General features: G+C 44.3%; 1 protein-coding gene across 19 annotated transcripts in view; it reads right to left on the bottom strand.

Moving 5' to 3' along the window:
• Positions 1-12,909, bottom strand: part of FGGY (FGGY carbohydrate kinase domain containing) — a 395,846-nt gene that overhangs the window by 16,384 nt on the left and 366,553 nt on the right. The gene's annotated exons all lie outside the window — the stretch shown is intronic.

Raw genomic sequence — 12,909 nt, forward strand, 5'->3', positions numbered from 1 at the left:
TACTGTATCTCAATGCAAAAATTATAAAAAAGAAAAAAACCGCTATATACGTGTATAAGTGACTGTGTTGGAATATTCATATTTTCTGTAATTTTTATTACAGAATGCCTACCAAACAGAAAAACAAAATTTAAGCAGCCCAGCCTTCTAATCTTGACTATAAGTACATCTCATATTAGCCCCCTGATCATAAAGGAGGGGGTGTACTGAGGCTCTGCAATGCTTCAGGAGATGGAGATCCTGGTAGAAAAATATTGGGTTTTTGAGATAGACTTAGCATTGTATCTGAGCTCTGCTAACTTACCAGATGTGTGAACTAAGCCTCAGTTTTCCCATTTATAAAGTGGGAAGAATAAGACCTCCTTGCAGCACTGCTGAAAATTCCCGTATCCCACTCTCTGACCACCATGTGCTGACTAGTCTCCTGATTTCCACTTTGGTCCCCTAAGAGCCCCAGGGCCAATCAGAGTGATTTTTCAGAAAGAGAAAATGTAGTGCAGTGATTAAGACGAAAGACTGACTATAGCAGACTGCCAGGGTTTGAAGTTGGGCTTGACCACATACTGGCTATATCATCATGGACAAATGATTTAACTTCTGTATTAACTTCTGTTTCCCCTTCTAAAAATGGGGAGAGTAACAGTATGCCTCTCACTGGACTGCTGTGAGGATCACAAGAGTTTTTCAGGTAAAGCACTTAGAACAGTACCAGTATATAGTAAATGCTCCATGCATTTTTACGTATTTATTATCCTACTAGCACGTGGCCAGGAGTTGTTACTGGATTCATTTACTGCACTAAGAACTGTGCCTGGCCAGAATAGGTAATCCATAAATATGTGTTGAATGAATCCACGAATGAGCTAAGTTAGATTTTGCCTCTCTGGGCTGTTTTTACACACAGTACTTCTGACACCAAATAAGTGTGGGTTTTTTCCTCACATCAATCAATTTCCCCACCTCTCCAGACACCAACGGGGTGTCCTTCAATTCAATTCTGACACCACCTGGAGTCAGCGTTAGACTCTATAGGTTTAAGGGTTCAGTCCCCCACGATTACCTCCCACTTCAGATGCCAGTCACAAGCCCCTCCTGTACTTCTGTCTGACTGTAAACTGGGGGTTCCCATGACCAGCCATCCCACCTTGGATTGGATAATTTGCTAGAACAGCTCACAGGAAAACAGTTCACCTACTATTACTGGTTTATTATAAAGGATATGATTCTGGAACAGACAAATAGAAGAGATTCACAGGCAAGGTTTGGAGGATAAGGGGGTGTGGATCTCCCATGCGCTCTGGGGGGCACCACCCAAAGCCCTCCAAACCCTGTTGTTCAGGGTTTTTTATGGAGGTTTTATTACATAGGCTTGATTGATAAAAATCATTGGCTACTGATTGAATCAACCCATGTGGAAGCTGTCCGTGACCTCCGTGACCTCCAGCCACCAGTCAGCTCATCAGCAAACAAAAGACACTCTTTTCAAGCCAGAGATTCCAAGGGTCTCAGCAGCTGTGTGCCAGGAATCATGGACAAAGATAAAATCTTTAGTTTTTGTTCTATCACAGTTGCTCTCACTACTAAACACTGCAATGGACCCCCCACCCCACCACTGCTTTTTGAATGACATTCAGATTTTGCAGAATGGCCTAGAACTTTGAGATCGTGCTCTGCTGTTATCTACAACCGTATTTCATGCCCTCGCTCATTGTCCTGGTCATGCTGGAAACCCGGGGCATCTTGCCATTGACTGAACATGTCAAGCTTGCTCCTGCCTGCTCTTCTCTCCCAGGAATGCCCTTCTCCTGGATGTTTGACTGTCTGCATTTTTCATATGATTTAGGTCCTCTTCAAATATAATCTTGAAGAGGCCAGACTCCGCCATTTGGCCAGAATAGTCCACTTCTCCCAAACATCTTCTATCAGATCATCTCATTTTCTTGTTTTAAAACCCTTCATAGCACTTAGCATCACCTCAAATTATATTGTTAATTTATCTGCATTCTCATTTACTGTCTACTTCTCCCTCTGTGGCCCTAACCACTACTCCTCCTTCCTGAACCTAAGCTCCATCAAAGCAGGGTCCTTGGCTTTCTCATTCATTGATGTATCCCTAGCTTTTAGCAGGGCATTGGCTAAACATTAGCTGAACATATATACTTATTGAATTCCTATTTTAGGTAAGGCACTGTGTATGTCTTGCCTCATCCGATGCTCACACACATTCTGTGACAAAGGTCTTAGGATCTAAATTTACAACAGAGGCTCACAGAGGTTAAGTGACTTGCCTAAGCTAATAAGTGGCTTAGGTAGGATTTAAAACTTGCCTGAACTCATGAATAATACCAGGCCTATTCCTTAAGGAGCTCACAGCCAGTCCAAAGGCAGATCTTCAGGTTAGTTCCTGACAATTTATCTTTCCCTGATGACTGTAGGGCCCTGTAAAACCCTAAAATCTTGCTTTCTCCACTGTCAAAGACAAATTCAATTATAGTCATTATACTGCTTACAAAGGCAGGAAGGTGGATTCATTGATGTATAGAAAGATTGTTTGTATTAATTTTTGAAGCAAACAAAATTACCACCAGCTGTTTGACCCGGAGTGAGACCTTTCCCCTCCCTGGGACTCCCTTTCCTTATCAGTAAAATGAGGGGGTCGGATTAAATTATTTCTAAAGTCTTGCCAGGTCTGCAATCTGTTGGTTCCATGCACGTGTCTTTTTTTGATTAACTCTCAGTTGACAAGTGAAGCAGTTAACTCCCAGTGGTATATTTTATTAGGGTTTTACTAGGCCCATGCTAAGAGGCAACAGACCCACTGTGTTTCTCCAGCAAGGTGCGGTCTCACTCCAAATTCAGTCACAGCAAACACGGCACCGGGGAGTGTTTCTACAATAGGGAAGGCTACCTACCATTGCTGCAATATTCTGAGGCCGTAGTAAGTACTGGGGTCCTAATACTTGGCTTGGCTACTAGGCGGTTGGGTCTAAATATGAACAGGTGAGCAACTATTCATCCTATTTACCTGAGCTTGACTTGCCTCCTATGGGTGTTCTAAAAGTCAAAATATCCAGCTTCTTACTACAAGCATCAGACAGATTACCGACGTCAAAACTGCAAACCATTACCCATCTAATAATCTATCATCGACTGGGGAAAAAGGGTCCTGCTGATATTTCTGGCTGAGAGTTCTGCAGTGGGCTGGAACTGAAATGACAATAATAATAACTATAAACTGACAACAACAACAATAATAATTAGTAGTAGTAGCTAACATGTATTGAGTCCTTACTATGGCCCAGCACAGTATTAAACACTTTACCTACTTCATATCCCCACTTGAAATATGAGGAAAACACACAGCTTTAGAACGTGTACCCTTACCCGTTCACTGCAGAACAAAGGCTTCAGTGATACAGAGATCATAATTCAAATCCTCGCTCTACCATTTAGCACTCTGAGTCTCAAATTCTTCATTTTGAAAACGGGAGTTTTAATACTTATTTTATAGGTTTGTTTTGTAGAGATTAAATGTAAATCTAAAGTTATTATTATTACTACCACTATCTACCCATCAATTGAAACAAACGCTATTTTCCCAGAAACTTTATTAAAAGGCAAGAGTTGACAAGCATATACTTGGGTGTATGTTTCAGGTTGGTGGAGTGGGTGGGCTGGGGAAGGTGTTGGGTATCAATATTCTCATGGCTCTGCATAATCATTTCCAGACAATTCTTCCTTCATCTGCAAGCAAAAAGCTTGGCTCCTTTGAGTTTTCTACCACCTGCTGACAGGCATACAATCATACCCACCTCCTGTGAGCTCACTGCTATCACCCTCGGCCTCTTGCGTGCATCCCTATGTTAAATGAAGCTGAAACCTAGATCACCTAGTCTTCCCATCCACCTGGAGCTTTGTCATTATCTTGGAAGATTTAAGAATCCATTTACAAGACCCATCCAGTGCTTGAGTCTTATGGCTTCAAAATGTTTCCAACCCCAAAACTGTTCATCTTCACTTTACTCCAGCATCCATCCCCATAGCCCTACTCTAAAACTTATCATCCACTGGTACTGATACACTTACATATATTCCAATGCTCTAATAGCCACTTTCTGGCTTTAACTGCCCATCAGTCCAATTCTCTCATTTGTCCCATCATTCCTACCAAAGATCCTCCTTCACCTCATGGTAATATTCAGATTCTCAATCCCTTCCTTTTCTTTCAATCCACAGACTCCTCTGGCTCTAATTTCTTTGGTTAGCTAGGGTAGAATCCACCATTTATTATATCAAACACATTGACCAACAAGAATCATCACAAATACTCTCTAAGCTGCAAAATTCAATTGGTGCCTCTAATTCATAGAAATCATTTGGCCAGGATATGCTTCATTTATGGCTGTAAGAGAGAAACCTCGTTTAGGGCAGAGCAGGCCAATGGGACACTGGAACTCGAGAAAGCACAACATCCTGACAGTTCTCAGCATTTGAACACCTTAGAAATTTATACTGCCTGTCTCAAAGTTAATTCCATACAGAGAAGATTCTCTGGCCAACAGATCAGGAACTGTAACTAGCAGCAAAAAATCAAAATGTGACAGTATTAATATAGTGCACTATGACTGAGCTGCAAGGAATGTTGGGTAGCCTCTAGGGCCAATTTCTCTGTGTTTAGGTTAGGTGGTAAATAACCAAATTATCTAAGACACAGGGTATCTATTCACCCATCCATCCCTCCATACTCTTTAAAGCTCCTGTGTTGGATATCCAACTCTCCTAGGCCAAAGTCATAGTAAAGGTGAGTCCTGGACGCCCTGGTTTAGCTTCTGGGGCTGGCCTCTGACTGTTTGCAGTACAGGTGTCCTTCTGGCAAAGCCTGGATTCATTTCAAACTAACTTCAGGAGGGAGATGAAAAGGAGGGAGCTTGAATCAAAAGCCAGGAGTTGTGGAGGCCAAGGAAGGCACCAAAGGACCAAAGCAAGAGAAGGGCCGGAGGGAAACTAGGAAGCCAGGAGGGTAGGGGGGAAGCAGAAGTCAGACAGTGAGAGGGAAAGGAGTGGGACGCTAGTCCTGGATAAATTATTTCAATTTGGTTTATAAGCTTTGTTCCCGGAGCCCCATGGTTTCCCACTATCTGAGCACTGAGCACACAATAGGATAAATGTCTGTTTACTTATATGTCTCTCCAACTAGACTATGAGATCTAAGAGGATAGAGGCCATCAATTTTTACCAGTATTCCCAGTAATTGGTATAATGTGACTCTTGAATAAACGCACGTTGAGAGAATGAAAACAAATGAATGAGTAGATGGACTAATGAAATAATGAATGAATCAGGAGTGGGGAATCTGTATAAAGCAACTTTGGGATCTCCCTCAGTTGAGCTTTTCAGTGCTTCCTAACTGTCATTTCAACATATTCTTCATTGTCAGATGTCACAGTTAAGGTATAAGCTCTGGACCAACTAGATGGGAACCGTTGCTCTTCTAACTGAATGGCTTGGCCAACTGACTAACCTCTTTGTGCCTCATTTTACTCATCTGCAAAACAGAAATAGTAGAATTAATTACTCATAGAGTTATTAAGAGAAAAAAGAAAATGCATGCCAAGCGTTTAAATTAGTACTTGGCACCAAGTATAGCTTAAAAATTAGGGTTATTTGCATTCTTATAATTATTATGCCCATCTCCACCCCAGCACTACGCAGGACCCCACAGTATTTTCTTGAGTGCTACTATTTAAAGACATTACTTCCTAATCTTCTGTTACATGTGACATGCTGCCTGGGCAAGGGACTGATAAAGAGCATGGAACGAAGAAACCATCCAACACTGAATACCAGCTGATGTCTCTGGTTCATGAGGGGAAAGAAGATGAACGATGAGCAGAATGGAGGCTGTGGGGAATAAAAGTTTAGGAGCCTCTAGGTTTGGAAACACAGAGTTTATTTTTGGATTGGACTTCTAGGTCTTTTACCCAAAACAAACAAAGAAAACAACAACCATGTCAGCTGTGTTTATGAATATGAGCTTGCTGTGGCTTTCACAGACACAGGGAATTCAGTCCACTTCTCTCTGGTTATTAAATTATAGACAGGCACATGATGTACTGGAAAGAGAACTGATCCGGAAATCAGGAGGCTCTGGTCCTGCGTTAACCTCAGTCTAGGCTCTGTAATTCTGAACAAGTTGTTTTCTTTCATTGGATCCCAGTTTCATCTTCTCCAAAGTGGCAAGTTTGAGCCAGATGTTAGTTTCATGGTTCAAGAAATGGTTATTGAATACCTGCTGTGTGCCCCAGGCATTGTGCTAGGCACTGTGGATACATCAATGCGCCAGAAAACTCTGATCCCTGGACCTCAGGGAGCTTAGAGTCTACTAGAGGAACACAGATGCTATAGAAGAAGGTCAGAGGGAGATAAAACTACTCTGAGGGTCAGGGAATGACCTACAGGTACAAAAGGAGTTGGCCCCATAAAGAAGGTTGATGAAGAGACATCTAGGCTGCAAAGAATGCATATTCGAAAGTGAAATATTATAGCACATTGAAAGGATTGAAAGAAGTCCAAGAGTAGATAGAATGAACAGAAAGAATGACAAGAGATGAAGCAACAAATGAAGGCAGGAATCAGAATTTGGATGGTCTTGTAAATCATCATGCTGAAGAGGAAGCCTTTGGAGGGTTTTAGGCAAGAGCAATCCTATTCAAGTTGTAGAAGATCACTTTGGCTGATGCGCAGACAATGGGTTAGATAATGGTAAATATGGAGGCAAGCAAAGCATTCAAGAGGCCCTCAGAGCAGTCCAGGTGAGAGACGACCGTGACCCAGACGAGGGTGGTGAGTGTGGAATTAAAGCCAAGTGCAAGAATTCAAGAGACATGAAGTATAGTTTAGAAAGTGACCGTGAGAGACTGAAGTGGAAGGGAAGGAGAGGGTGGGTTCACAAAGTCCTTGAGGTTCTGGCAGGGGAGAGCAAGTAGATGTGGTGCCATTTACAGACCATGCCATGAACAAGCTGGTGCCAGTTTTGCAGGCCAAGGTGGAGATGATGAATTCAGATCTGAACACGTTTGAATCCAGATACCTGTGAGCCCTTTAAGTGGACATGTTATATGGAGAGCTGCTGAGCTGTGGGCTACAGAAGTAAATGAGTCCTTAGAAGTGGATAAGATGGACAGAATCCTCTAGAAGATCAACATATAGTATTGAGTGGAGGAGAGAGGGGAGCTGGCAAATGTATCTGGAAAGCAGTGTTCAGAGCAACGGGAGGAAAATCACAGATGTACGTCATCAATGGAAGAATGTGTCAATGCAGGGAGTGTTCCATGTTGCAAAATGCTGTCAAAGGTAAAGCAGGGTAAGGACTGAGAAGTCCTTTGTGCTGAGCAATGGTCTAGGTTAGCATCAGTGACCTAGGCTAGTACAATTGCGGAAGTAAAGGGCTGATCATCCTTGGTTAAGGAGGCAGAGGACGGTCATGAGAAAATCAGGACAGCGAGGATAGCCATCTTTTAGAACATTTTTTTTTAAACATTTTATTTATTCATTTGAGACACAGAGATACAGAGAGAGAGAGCACGAGCAGGGGGAGAGGCAGGCTCCCCACTGAGCCAGGAGCCCAACGTGGGGCTCGATCCCAGGATCCCGGGATCACGACCCGAGCTGAAGGCAGATGTTCAACCACCTGAGCCACCCAAGCGCCCCTCTTTTAAAACATTTTTGATTGTGAGAAGATAAGAATTGGAGGGGGCTGACAGGTAGAAGAGAGGATTTTATGTTTAAGACGAGAGTGTAGTAGCACTGTCCAACAGAAATAATGTGAGTTATGTAATTTTAAAGTTTCTAGGAGGGCGCCTGGGTGGCTCAGTCGGTTAAGCGACTGCCTTCGGCTCAGGTCATGATCCTGGAGTCCCGGGATCGAGTCCCGCATCGGGCTCCCTGCTCAGCGGGGGGTCTGCTTCTCCCTCTGTCTTCTTCCCTCTTGTGCTCTCTGTCTCTCATTCTCTCTCTCAAATAAATAAAATCTTTAAAAAAAATAAAAATAAAAAATAAAAAAATAAAGTTTCTAGGAGTCATTTAAAAAAGTGAAAAGAAATGAGTAATTTTATTACTTTTTATTTAACGTATTATACCCCAAATATTATCATTTCACAAGTAATCAACACAATTAGTAGACATCTGATGTTCTTTTATTCACAGTGACCCTTTGAAATCTGGCATATATTTTGCACATTTCAAATTGCACTAGCCACATTTCAAGTGCTCAGTAACCACATTCGACTAGTGGCTGCTATATTGGACAGGACAGGTCTAGAGCACATTTCCATGCTGCTGAGAAGGAGCTAGCAAATAGGCAGGAATACGAATGAATAATGGGTGGAGTGGGCCTCCAGAGGATAACAGGAATCTCTTCCATTACAATAAATGTGAAGGAGAAAAAGTTTGCATCTGGATATAAGCAGTGATGTACTGATAAAGGTTAACAAGTGGCTCTACAAAAAAAGAAAAAAAAAAAAGCCCTACCTTGCAGCATCTGCCAATTTCTCTAGTGTAAATCCTTCCGCTGTGGTCACCTTCAAGCTACTGATGTGACGTCAGTGAGCACAGAGCGGGGCGGAAATGTGCACAGTCAGCTCTCATGCCAGGTGTGAACCACCAAAGGCACACCACTGGACATGCGACTGGATGGCAGGTGTCTTTCTAATAGCTTCTATTTTCTCTTTAAGGTGGATGGTGGCTGGGAATAAGTAGGTCCTGTGTCTGAACAGGAGAGGAAAGACGCGGCCGGGAATTGGGGGAGGTTTGATGGAGTTATTACAGAAAACAGGCAATTGAGCTGACATGTTAGTTTCCCATCAGGAAACAGATGGGCGCTCATACTGGGTAATAAGGCAAAGCTTAATAATGGGTTTGTTAAACAAAAAAGAAGGTTTAGGAAAAGAAACCAGTAACCCATGACTAGCAACAATGGAGAGCCATGACTGCCTCCTGGCCCAAAGGAGAAGGAGAAGGAGAGGCTCCCAACACCCAGAAAGAAAGCCGGAGGGAGATGGCCACCTGCAGGAATGGTGGTCCATGGTGGATGGATCAGCTAACCTGAGCTCAGGAGGGAGGCAAGGAGGGAACCCATAGCTTCCATCTCTCCTCCAGGCTCCTGCTGGTGCCTTCCATTGGCCACACCCAACAACACACCAGGGTAAGGGAGGCTGGCAGAGGACAATATACAATGACACAGCCTTATGGTTGGAGAGTGCTTTCTCACAGTGCTCAGTGGCCTTTAGGAAGGCAGAAGGCAGGCAGAAAGCTGGCTGCATCCTGGATTGGGGTTTGGTAAGACAAAAACAATGGGAAAAAGGTTAAACAAATAAAATGGCCACGTGAACACCGCCATGTGGAAAGAGAGAAGAGGGGCAGGAGGAAAAGAAAAGCAGCCCTTCAAAATGCATGTTAACTCTGCTTGACAGGCCAGGAAACTGAGACTCAAAGCAGTAACGTGGCTTGCCCAAGACAACAGGTTTAGTGGTGGAGTCAGGAGACATGTCTGCCTAGCTTGAAAGCATTTTCCACCCTACTGTTGCATCCACAGGCAAAGAAACAGTTCATTTATGTATACAATTTATTTAAGTAAACTGTTTCTGGGGGGCAGGGGCATATTTTCACGTTCATTTAAGCTTTTAGTTGAAACTGAAGCATTATTAGAATTCTCTCCCTCTTTGGGCGCCTGGGTGGCTCAGTTGGTTAAGCGACTGCCTTCGGCTCAGGTCATGATCCTGGAGTCCCGGGATCAAGTCCTGCATCGGGCTCCCTGCCCAGTGGAGAGCCTGCTTCTGCCTCTCTCTCTGCCTGCCTCTCTGCCTACTTGTGCTTTCTCTCTGTGTGTCAAATAAATAAATAAAATCTTTAAAAAAAAAAAAGAATTCTCTCCCTCTAACATATAAATTCATATACACTAAAAAGCAAGGCTGCCCTTCAAAATGAAAATTTCGGTATTTTCATTACAGAAGCTTATCCCAAATGTACAAACTAAGAGGTGAAGTGGGCTAAGATGAGAAAAGTAAAGGGTGTCTTTACCTTTTTTTTTTTTAAGATTTTTATTTATTTGAGAGAGAGAGCATGCGCACGCAGGCAGGGGGAGCAATTGGGGCAGAGGAAGAAGTGGGACTTGATCCCAGGACCCCGGGATCATGACCTGAGCCAAAGGAAGATGCTTAACTGACTGAGCCACCCAGGCGCCCCAGTGGTGTCTTCTCTGAAATGAAAGTGGAGTCAGGTTCTCAGGCATGCTCTGTTCCGAGGGCCTCACCTCTCTTGGCCCATTTATGAAACTTCCTCATTTATAAAATTTGGCTCATACCTGACAGGGAGTTGGGAGGATTCAGTGAGCCCAAGGATGCAAGGCTCCTAGTTCTCGTAAGTGCTCCGCTTTCAAAGCCAATTCCTTCCACCTGTTTGTCCTCCTCTGCTCCTTCTTCTTTCTTTCTCTCTTTCATTTCCCAGCATTATCACATTTTTCCGCCACTGTATTCCAGTCACTGAAATTATCCGTGGTTGTCCTACAGCTTCCCAATCATGATCACCCCAGGGTTTTTTTTTTGTGTGTGTGTGTTTTGTTTTGTTTTGGTCACCTTTGGGCCTCGGTGACCCCAGGTGACCATTTTGTGGAAACTGCGGCATTTTGGATCGTGGCTTTCTCCTCTTCTTCGAATAAACACTGAAAGCTTTCTTTCCCACTTATTCCAACTCTCGTTTGCCATCTGGTGCCTGGGTTGGCCGCATCTGTGTTTGCTTAATGACTTTAGGCGAAGGCCGAGTTTACATATGGGAAGAAGGAGAGGGCTTTGCTGATTTCTTCCATATGTTCATTTATTCGTATATTATGATTTTTGTAATCTCACCAGCAAAGATCCCTTCAGACAATCCTTACACTGTTCCCTGGGACCCGCTTCTTTGTGTGTTCAGCTGGGAGTTGCCGTGAGAATATTTTTGCAGCGTCTGTTACCTTTAGTATAGCTCAGTGTGGCTTTTAGACAGGTACAAAATTAATGGTCGGGAGATTCTTCTTTTTGAATAGAGGAGGAAGCTTATTAGATCTGGGTGATTCTGTGGAGTCGGGAGACCTGGGTTCTAGACCTTTCTCTCCATCTGTGAATGGTGTGAACTTGGGCAAGCTTTGTGACTCTGGCCCTTGGTCTGCTCGTTTCGTATCAAAAGGCTTGGGCTAGGTGTATTCCCACACCAGCAGGCCCCACAGGCTGCAGCTTTCCCTCGCCTCTTCCCTCCTCTTCCTCTGGTCCTGTGTTCCCGGCTTTTCTAGATTTCTACCTCAAGTGCCAATGTGTGCTTTCCCTCTCCCCATCTCCCAAGCAGAGGTGTGCATGGTGGAAAAAAGCCAAGAAAGGCATCCCATCTCCTGCATAATGCAGGAATGGAAGAGGATGAGCTCTATTTGTTGTTTTGTAAGAAGTCATCTTGATTTCTTTTTCTATGGTATACTTGGGCCTCAGCTTAGTGTGATGGCTCACGAGCTCTGGAAAGACACAGACCTGGATTGGAAACCCACTTCTTCTCTTCCCAGCCTGCGGCCCTGAGTAGTTTTCTTCATTTTCCTAAGTGGTATCTTCCCTCTCTAAAACGGGACTACTCCCTGCCCTGCAGCGGTGCCGAATGGGTAAGTGATCACTAATCCTAGCATGGTGTTTTGCATAAAGCAAGTGCTCACAAACGCTGGTTACCTCTGTGCACAGTGGATTCAGTGCTGAAATGCCAGGATGCTGACAATGCCTCAGAGGAGGAAATGGACAACACTCACAGAAGATCGCAAAATCAGTGGATGCCAAACCTTGACCCAGAACCTGGGACTTCTGACTCCCAGGCTGCACATCTTTCTCATGAGCTGAAGACGGCTGGGGAAAAATAGGGGATTGGGTTGGATTCACTGCAGACCAGATGATGGCTAAGGAAGGAAGGTGGCCTAAGCCTTACTCAAGAGGGCTGGTCAGTGGAAGAGAGATTCTCGAGGGGACCAGGGATATGTATGGGGTGGTGGCAGGGGGGGACTGGACCTCTTTTTGTCAATGTCCTCAAGTTGCTCTGAGAGGTTTTTTATCTCTTCCTCTCCTTCTCTCACCCTCTGTCCCACTCCCTCTCCTTCTGCCCTTAGTCCTTTGTGACTAGTCTCTGTGCCCAGGAGAGTGAAACCCAAAAGAACAAAAATTATTTGAATGTATGTTTTTGGATGTGGCTAGACAGACAGGTGAGGTTGTGTTTGATAGTTCAGGCAGGAAAGCTTTGTGAGTTTATTTGAAAACACCAAATTAATCTGAGGTAATTGAGAAATAATCTGTCAGGTCGGAGGCAAGTAGAGAACAAGAAATTACCTTGTCCACAGCCTCCTCCTGTGGTCCTCTCTGCTCAGAAGCATGAGGAAGAGCAATGTGGGAAGGGTGAGCTACCTCTCAGTCCTTTTTGTGTCAGAGAGCAGTCAGAATCTGAGAGATGAGGGTTCTCTCTTGCTCCAGGGACTGTTTCAGGGTATGGAGAGGCAAGGGGGAGGGGCCTCGGCATTCCTGGGCCTCCACTGCCTCATGTCACGTATGATATATACGCATGTATAACATGGTGGGATGTGTGTGCATGCATGTAGCCTGTATGTTCTGGCTTAGCTGATATTAAAAGGATGTACAGGCATTAGCATGCATCCAGCAGAGGACAGAACCACATACAAGGAAGGAAAACAACACCCGTGAGGAATGAGAAGGCCAGTGTGGTTGGAGCAGAGAGAGCGAGGAGGGCAAGTGTGGCTGAGAGAGAACCCAGAGGCAGGCTGGGGCACACCAGGGGACCTTGCAGTCTCCTTTCCTAGGGCACTGGGAGGCCGGAGGCGCCACCACCTGGCCACCCTGC

Source organism: Mirounga angustirostris, unplaced genomic scaffold, assembly GCF_029215605.1.
Source record: "Mirounga angustirostris isolate CCGP_5_RB_7025 unplaced genomic scaffold, mMirAng1.0.hap1 SCAF_4, whole genome shotgun sequence".
Classification (NCBI taxonomy): Eukaryota; Metazoa; Chordata; class Mammalia; order Carnivora; family Phocidae; genus Mirounga; species Mirounga angustirostris.